Source organism: Rhea americana, unplaced genomic scaffold (assembly GCF_003343005.1).
Source record: "Rhea americana isolate MKP2758 unplaced genomic scaffold, rheAme1 scaffold_46, whole genome shotgun sequence".
Taxonomy (NCBI): Eukaryota; Metazoa; Chordata; class Aves; order Rheiformes; family Rheidae; genus Rhea; species Rhea americana.
This window is the reverse complement of record NW_028186601.1, coordinates 5,023,304-5,031,725: the sequence shown is the minus strand read 5'-3', so window position 1 is coordinate 5,031,725 and position 8,422 is coordinate 5,023,304. Positions and strand designations below refer to the sequence as shown.

The 8,422-nt window shown below is 43.2% G+C and overlaps 1 long non-coding RNA gene across 2 annotated transcripts; it reads left to right on the top strand.

Annotated features, from left to right (window-relative positions):
- Positions 1–1,472: 1,472 nt before the first annotated feature.
- On the top strand, positions 1,473–7,563 carry LOC146589418 (uncharacterized). Of its 2 annotated transcripts, XR_014897196.1 has the most exons (6): positions 1,473–1,564; positions 2,688–2,711; positions 4,829–4,941; positions 5,740–5,804; positions 6,235–6,324; positions 6,906–7,563. It is a non-coding gene; the product is annotated as an uncharacterized LOC146589418 (long non-coding RNA). The 2 variants fall into 2 exon arrangements; XR_014897195.1 differs by lacking the exon at positions 1,473–1,564 and having other exon boundaries at positions 1,577–2,711.
- Positions 7,564–8,422: the final 859 nt, after the last annotated feature.

Genomic DNA, 8,422 nt, shown 5'->3' with positions numbered 1-8,422 from the left:
CTGCCTCGCCGTAGCGGCCTCCGCGAAGATGAGGGCGGCCCCGGGTCGCTCGGGGCGGAGGAAGGCCGGCCTCGCTGGCGGCCCCGGGGCGGCGTGCCGCGGCGGGGCTCGGCCGTGACGGGCCGGTGTGAATGTTGGTGCGGGACGCGGCGCTCAGGCGGCGCCTCGGCGCGCGTCAGCCTGCTCGTGGATTCCTGCGTCCTCGGCGCTCCCGGAGGGAGCGTGTGGGCCGGAGCGCGCCGCTGACCGCTGCGTCTCGCCTCAGCGCCCCGGTGTGCTCAGCGCGTCTCCAGCCTTTACTTCTTCCCATAAAATTCCCGTGAGGAAGCGCAGCTCGCGCTGCACGCGGCAAACGGCCCCTCCGGTGGCTTAGCTGGAGATGAGGAGAGAGTTGGGTGGTGGAGCTGGGCTCCACCACATTAACCCCCCAAATTAACATACCCCATCTGGTACGTTAATTTTACCAAAGCACATAGGCCTGCTTTTTTWAAAAAAACTCATTCTGGTAGTCATAGTTGTTTCAAGACACTAAAATGCAAAATTTTCCAGTTCACTGAGACCACCAAAAGAATGAGATGAAAAGTAATTGTTCAGCTAAGGGCACATTCGTATTCTAGAAAAAAAGTAGTACAATTACGGAGTTTTTTCTTCCAAAGCGAAGCTGGGTTTGTTTAGTTTTATAGCAGAGTTTACAGAAGTGGACAACAGATGCACACCTGTCATCTCTTCAGAAATAAAGCGCGGCTGAGCACACAGTGATGAAGTTTGCTCCCTCTCCAAATCTTGTCATCTTCTGTCTTGCAAGTCATTTAAATGAGGAGGAAGTGAACTGACAAATATATGCAGACTCATTACAGTGTCTCATCTTTCCTGATAACAGTGCTGGTAGATTATGAATGAAGTCAGTAAAACCAGGAAGGCTGATCAGAAAGTCAGACATACCACATCCTTTTGCAGCAAACGCTGCATTCAAGAGTACCGGTGAAACGGTTTGCACTGCTGTTTTCTGAGGCGTGTGCTGTAGYCCTTCGTCTGTAACTTACCTACTGCTTCGAGTTCCTCTTCCAGGATGCAAARGCGGGAGAAAGAATCAGAGTGAAAAACAAAGTTATAGAGAGAGAGAGAGAGAGAAAGATTTGGGCAGATCTCAGAGAAGGCATAGTGAATGTGAAACATTAACAGACAAAAAAAGAAGGAAGGGTTAGGGAGGAGGACAAAGGTTGCAATGACAGACACACAGGAGCCATTCAGAAAGTCATATCCAGGAGTGATCCAGAAACTTGTATCTTTGGGAAAGATAGATTAAAAAAAAAAAGATATTTTTAGAAGGGATTTAAACTAGGAAAAGGATGTGGCTGGATGAAAGCTTGGAGGAGTTTAGGTACAGCCGAAAAGTCATCCAGAGAGGAGAAGAAAGGTAAAGAACAAGTCAATACTGGCACTGCAGTTTCTGTGCAGAACTTTCTGGTTTATCTGTGTTCTTAGACTTCTCCTGATGGTCCTGCCTGAAGATACCCCAGCTGTGCATGAGTGATGGTACTGCATGAGTGACCTGCCATATCAGGTTCATTTCTTCTATTTATCTTCCCAGATGAGAAAAATGCTCGTTTTTTCTTTTCATAAGTTTATTTTGCTCATTTTAGGAGTGGAGGGTGTTTTTAATATTTATGCCATGATTATGAAAAACAGATAGAGCAGGAGAGGAGGACAGTCACGTAGGACAGGAAAGAACTTCAGTTTGATATGCAATTAATTGGGGGCACTGTCAGCTATTTTAAAAACGTATGGGGGGGAAAGGATTTCCTGCTCACATGGAGGAAGGAACATYTGAAAGCAGAAATATAAACTTCATCCTCTCAAATCTCCTAAAAAAAGTAGAAGCAGCACACTGTTTGGGGGAGTACAAGACTGGACTGTGAAGTCATTGTACAAAGTGGGAACAAATTGRTGAATGAACACTTTATGCAGGGTTCCTACTTCCAGAGGTGAAGGAGAGTTTTCTATTTCTAAAATAGAAATAGAAAACGTGTTACAGCACAAATACATATATGTTTTTTGTGTACTCCTAGACAAAACAGTAGTCCTGTTTTGTCTGGATAGCTAGACTGCAAGAAAGCTACAATAAATTTTCCTCCTGCCCTATTAACATTTCTATTTGCTCAATTTTAATACTTGGATTCCTAATCTTTTATGGCTCCATAATGCATAACATATTTCATAGGTTACTGGAGTAACAGTTCAACCTTTGTTCTCCAAAGATAAAAGCACAGCAGAGCACAAACTACATGTACAGCCCTAAATTCCCCTCACTCCCAGTTGTGTGGCATTACTAGCACGTTTCCTTTCTTTCCCCCTCCCATTTTCTTTTCTGTGCTATTCCCGGTTGGATGTAGACAAAATTAGGTTTGAGCCAAAGCAGCAGATAAACAGGAGCAGGAAAGACGCTACTCCCCCCYTCTTGTTTTGGAGAGCAAAAAACACTCCCCGGTGAGGTAACGCAGTGGTCAGGAGCACAGGGTTGATTTGGGCAGATATCTAAGCGCTGTATAGGCAGCCTGATGACCTTCCCCACTAACCCAATGTGTTTCCTTCTCTTTATGTCTTCCTATGGGGCTACCTCTTCTCCCCGCCGGCTCTGCCGTTTCCTTCCCCTCTGCGAGGGACCCCCTATCGCCGGCCGTCAGCAGGGCCGCCAGGTTCCGCTCCCGCAGGTGAGAGCAGCAGGCTATTTCCGCCTCCAGCTCCTCTTCCTCTTCCCCCACTGCTGCCAACTCTTGCAATAGTCAGTGTGCTGTTTTTTGTTTTGGGGTTTTTTTTTTCCTGAAAGCCTCAGGTGCAGGAATTATGTGATGATGCAGGAATTTCATCTCCCATTGAGGATAAAATATCTTTAGCTCCAGTGGTCCAGAGTTTGAAATGTGTTTGCTGAAAGTTAAAAACAACAGAAGACAAATAAAAGTAAGGGTCCACGTTTTGGTGGAGGGAGAAGATTAACTCAGTTTTGAACGCCTGAGCTTGGTGATACAGCCTCTCTCGCGGCTGCTCTTGCGAGCAGAGGCAGCCGGTGCCAGCAATAGCTGACACTGTAGCTGTCTAGCGGGAGCACCTGAGCCAAAGCAGCCGGAGGAGAGAAGCAGCCCAAATTTCATTTATGTCTCAGCTGCTTGGGGCAAGACCTTCTGTGCATTCAGCGAATGAGGAAAGGAAGATGAAGGCTGTGACAGTCCAGGGTCCCTTGTTCCGATGGTGCTGTAAAAACTGGTCTAGAGGTCCAGCAGTCTCCCTCTTTAGTAAAATGACCTGTATAAAAAGGACTTTCTGGAAGTAACATCAATTTGCTACTTTAAATTGTTGGACCTTTTTCATCACTGCATACTTTAGAGGTATCACTGTTCCTGTCCAGTTGAAAGAAATGTTGATAACAGGAATGATTCATCATTATTAAAAGCACAGAGATGGTGGGAGGGAAGACATCTCTGCCTTAACACATGCAGAGCCGTTACCTCTCATCTATACTTACTGAATCATTTGTTGGAGCAAATGATTTCTAGGGCAGAAATGAGGTCCCGACTTTCTAGGGTGAACTTGGAGTAGCTTGGTTTCAGAAGAAAAGTGTGTGTAAGTGCAGCTGTACAGTGAGGAGTTGCAGAATAGGTGTCATCCTTGTGCTAAATCATTTGCACAAAAGAAACATTAAAAAGGAGCATGTGCCTGCCTGTTGTTTTGACTGACATAGCTTCTATAAATGATGGTGCATGTGGAAAATGATTGGAAATAGTGGCAGAAAGCACTATATAAAGATACCATAAGTACGTAACATTAAACTAGGCTTGTTCTACAAAATCAAAGGTAGTAGGAAAGAGCAAGAGAAAACGTAATCTTGTTTCAGTGGTATCTAGCAATAGGCTATAAGCACAATTCTACTTTTTATAGCTACAAACAGTCCAATGCTAGAATGCTATACATCTTCTAAAAACTTAGATGAGATGCCCAAAGACTGAAAGGAAATGAATATGAAGTAAATATCTGAGCTATTACATATGGACTATTGAAAAGAATATTCAGATATGAGCATTATTTTAGAGTCAGGTGACCTGCCTACACTCACTGTATTAACTAGTAAAGAGTAAGAAGTCTCAAAAGCTTTAAGCATATGCAATATGATGCAGACTTTTTGCTTTTAGGAAACATGCCTAAATACAGTCCAGCTTGTAAGATCGTTACGTGATAGATACCTAGTTAGGTATTAGTCACTCACACGCTAGTTCCCTGTATCCATGTATCACAGGTCATCACTGAAACCTGAAGGCTCAGCCAGAGGCTGAGGACCTTTGCTCATAACAGGTATCTATAGCTCGGAGGAAGGGAGTTTCCTGGTGGGGTAAATAGGAGGCATCTGCTCCCAGAACAGGGAACTTGTCCACTCCAATAAGACTATATCAACTTAAAAACACAATAGTCCAAACACTATAATGGGATAAAATGGCTTGTGCACCATCCAAGACTGCTAAAGGTTAAAAAAATGTATATCATGTGCCATTTTTGGTGGTTACAGAGTGGAGAGATTCCTTCTTATTAACTTTTCTCTAATAAGTGTTTTCTTCATTGTTGTTTGTTGCATTTACAAGTTTTTTTTTTTCCCAGAAGTTTACTCACAGCCCTGTAGTTTTTGTGTAGGAAGTCTTCCCCACATGTGGCCCTGTGATTATTCTGGAGTAGCTCCATGCAATGATTAAAATTGTTTCCGAGCTCCTTTGCTGGTCAGCAATTCCAGGGGGCGGTGACCTTCCCCTTCTCCAAACGTACACGTTATCCTCGTGTTTTCCAGGTGCAGAGTCGCCCAGAGGCCGCAGCCGCTTCACCGAGCTTCCCCCGGCTGCCCAGACCTTTCGCCAGACACTAAGTCCGTCCATTCGCAGTCTGCAAGGAGCAAGTTTTCCAGCTAAGCTTCGGAGCAGCACTTCCCACTTGCCGGTGTCTTTCCTGCCCTTGGCCCTGTGAGAGGCCATGGCAGTCCCCTCGCCATGATCCGGAGCAGCGGTGCTCTCCCGAGCCCTGCTCCGTGCAGCCCGGGCACCTCCGAGCGCACGCCTTGCCTGCTCCGCCGAGGAGCAGCGTTGCCTGCCGCCCTCTCCGGCCGAGGCACCGCGCGCCGAGGCGGGGGCCTTTCCCACTAGGGTGAAAGGGGCAAGGCTCTTCAGGCAGACAACAAAATCCTAGCAAACTTGCAGTGTTTTCAAAGCAAGCGACAACACACTTGAAAGAAATATTTGAGCCATTTAAGATAAATCCTGTTTGCTTTACTTGCATGAATAGATTTGCTCATGTAAGCGGGAGTCAGATGAGCAGAATGTGGCAATGTTCATTGCATTTGCAATTTCTATATTGTGTATTTTTCTCTTAGAGCTTCAGGCAGAACTTTTTGAAAATAACTCCTTTTTTTTTCTGTGACAATCAGAAAACCCGCATATGGCTGGGTGGTGACCAACACTGGCTGGCAGTGGTGACCAACATGGAGTAATTTGTCCTACAGTAAAATTAAGAGCATATGGAAGGGTCTGCAGGATGTGTGTCATGTACATTATATTGGCAGGAATTGTAATGGTCTGAACATCTGCATTTTGGTGCAGACCACTGCAGTAATGATGCTGTTAGTAGTCAGGGCTTTTAAACAGGGAGTCTACCAACAGGGTTTTGAGTTCTTAACTGTATGCAACTAAGCTTGATTTTCTTCTCTAGGGAGCTGAGTTCATGGCTCTGCTACTCTTTCTGCCATGGGACTGACCCTTAACTCTAAATACATGGTTTGTAATTTCTTTTTCTAGGCTCAGTGTTTTTGTGGTCCTCCACAAGGGGACGGAAATCTCTTTCTAATTTTGTTGCCCTTAGGATCCCATGAGCCAAATGGTTTCATTTAGGTCTTTCACTGTGTCCTGGATGCAGTAGCTGTGGATATCATGTGCTCAGGATACTATGTTGGCCTCTATGCATTGCCACTGCCAGGCAAATGTGCAGAGCCAATAGGAAAGTTAAGCAAAGCCAAGTGACAAGGGCTGGGTTATTTTTATTACATGCCATTTCCTCATAGCTGGCCAAAATAGTCAGAACCCTCCAAATTGTCAAATTGCAGACCAAACACAGACGAAAGCTGAATGTGAAGGAATTAGCAGGCAAGGCCGAGGCAGTACCATTTCGTTAGTGCCTCATCCTCTTTTTCTGTTCCCATTTTGGCAGCAAGAACATACAGCCCAGCGTGCACTCAACCCAAGAGATAACAGGGCTAAGCCAGGTGTCAGCTGCTTCAAACAGATCTCAGACCTCGAGGTGTGCCCTCAAACAACCACATCATGGTGGCTCTTCCTTACTGAATTGTCCTGCATTTGCTTACAAAAAACATGCAAACTAGTTCTCAGCTGCTAACCTTGCATGGCTCTCTAGGGATCTCTAGGGATTACCAGATCTTTTTTGTTAAAGATGGTATAAAAAAGGGGCAGGTAGTTGCCGTTCATTCTTGCAACCAGAGGAGAAACAGTGGTAGTGTTTGCCAGAACACATTTCTTTGCTTTGAAAGATTTCAAGGCACCAAATCATTTTCTAAGGGATATTTTAAATAGAAAAGTAGAGGAAGAGGGAAGGTTGTAGAGACCTCACATAAGATTTCTGTAAGTCTCTGCAGTGACGTGAAAAACTACATCACATTTGTAGCATAGGAACACATTCCCTGGGTCACATAGATATTTTCATAAGTCCACTCTGCTTGGCAGACAACCTAAAAACTCCTTTTGTTAGCAAAAATGCTACCATCTTCTCTTCTTTGCTAGTATCTACGCTCTTCTTTTGTTTCTTGCTAAGGATAATTTTCTTTTGTATGTTAAAATTTGTTTCCTCTCTTCCCCGCTCTCCAGAAGGCTACGAGTGGTTTGGGGCAGGGACTCGGCACCGGGTCAGGGAAGCTGCTGCARTTTCAGAGCTGAATGAGACATCGCCGCAAGGACCGAGCCGGAGAGCACGTTTGAGCCACAGTAGCCGAGCCAGAGGCAGCTCCATCTCCGGCACTGCTGGAGCTGGTGCAGAGGTGGCTACAGAAGTGTCATCCACTGCTGGAAAGAGATGTACAGAGAAGACTGCATTTAAGGTCAAGCAGTTACCACGTCCCACATAGTACTGTTACTTTCCTTTATTCTGGACATCTCACTCTGTAATAGAAGCAGGTTTACAAGAATTATAATAATAGTATAGGGAGTAAGTTTCTGAGATTTTATCACATGTAAGCAGAATCTTAAGTGTAATCAATTTCAGTCACTTCCTTTTAATTCTCGAACAAAGTTTGCTTTTAAATGCCACACCAGATTTGATGTGGCAAAGATAAATGGAATGCAATTAGTTCTACTATTTGCTTTGATGATATGCTAAATTATTTCTTACAACAAAACATTTATTATACAAAGCTAAGAAGTTAAAATTCGGCTTTTAACACATCTAATATATTGTGAATCATAGCAAACTGATAATAGTTTAAAATTGATTTATTAAAATATGAAAAAAGTTATTCCATGAAACAATTCCATCTAATATATCCTTGTCAATGTCCAAGTGAAATCTTGCACAAAGAATCTAAAACTGTAAGAATTTTATATGTATTTGTGATCAATGTGTAAGTCAAAAACCTTAATTTTACTGCCTCTTACTGATGGCTTTGATCCACATTCACTTAGTGAATAAACATGTTTAAGCAAAATGTCTGAATTTAAATGTTCTCACAGTATTTTTTAACATAATACCCTCCATATAGTTAATAAGACCTTCCACAAGACTTGTTTTCACCAAAGCTGAGCCAGCCATTGCATTGAACAGTCATTGAATTATTTGAATACTCATGCAATTTACTGAAAAAACTTAATCAGAACTTATGCAAGAAGCCCAAAGCTGTCAATTAGTCTTATCTCTATCATCATCCCCTCCAACAACAACAAATAAAGTAACAATAACAAGAGAATCCATACACTTAAACCAACCCTCTTGGCTGTGACAGGAATTCTTCAGTGCATTTCTTGGGAATTTGTAACCAAAATAATTATTAATGATTTTTTTCCTGAAATTGGTCATGAATGTGTCACAATAACTGCAAATTAATGAAATGAATGTGCTCTCTGAGCATACAAATATTTGATCTTATGAATTAAGTGTTAACATTTAATATATAACATTGCTTTACTGTTCTGTACTCTGAATTTCCATTATCAGTCCTGTCCTCCAGTGCATGTCTTGTTAATGTGGACCTAACCAGATATAGAACATAAAGGCCATGCCTTATAAAATAAAAACTGAAAACAAAGGTAATAGTAGAGCACCTGATCCCAGAAATCATATTTTGACTAAAAAACTAAGTGTCTAGATTTAAGGAAAAATGACTTGCCCAAAT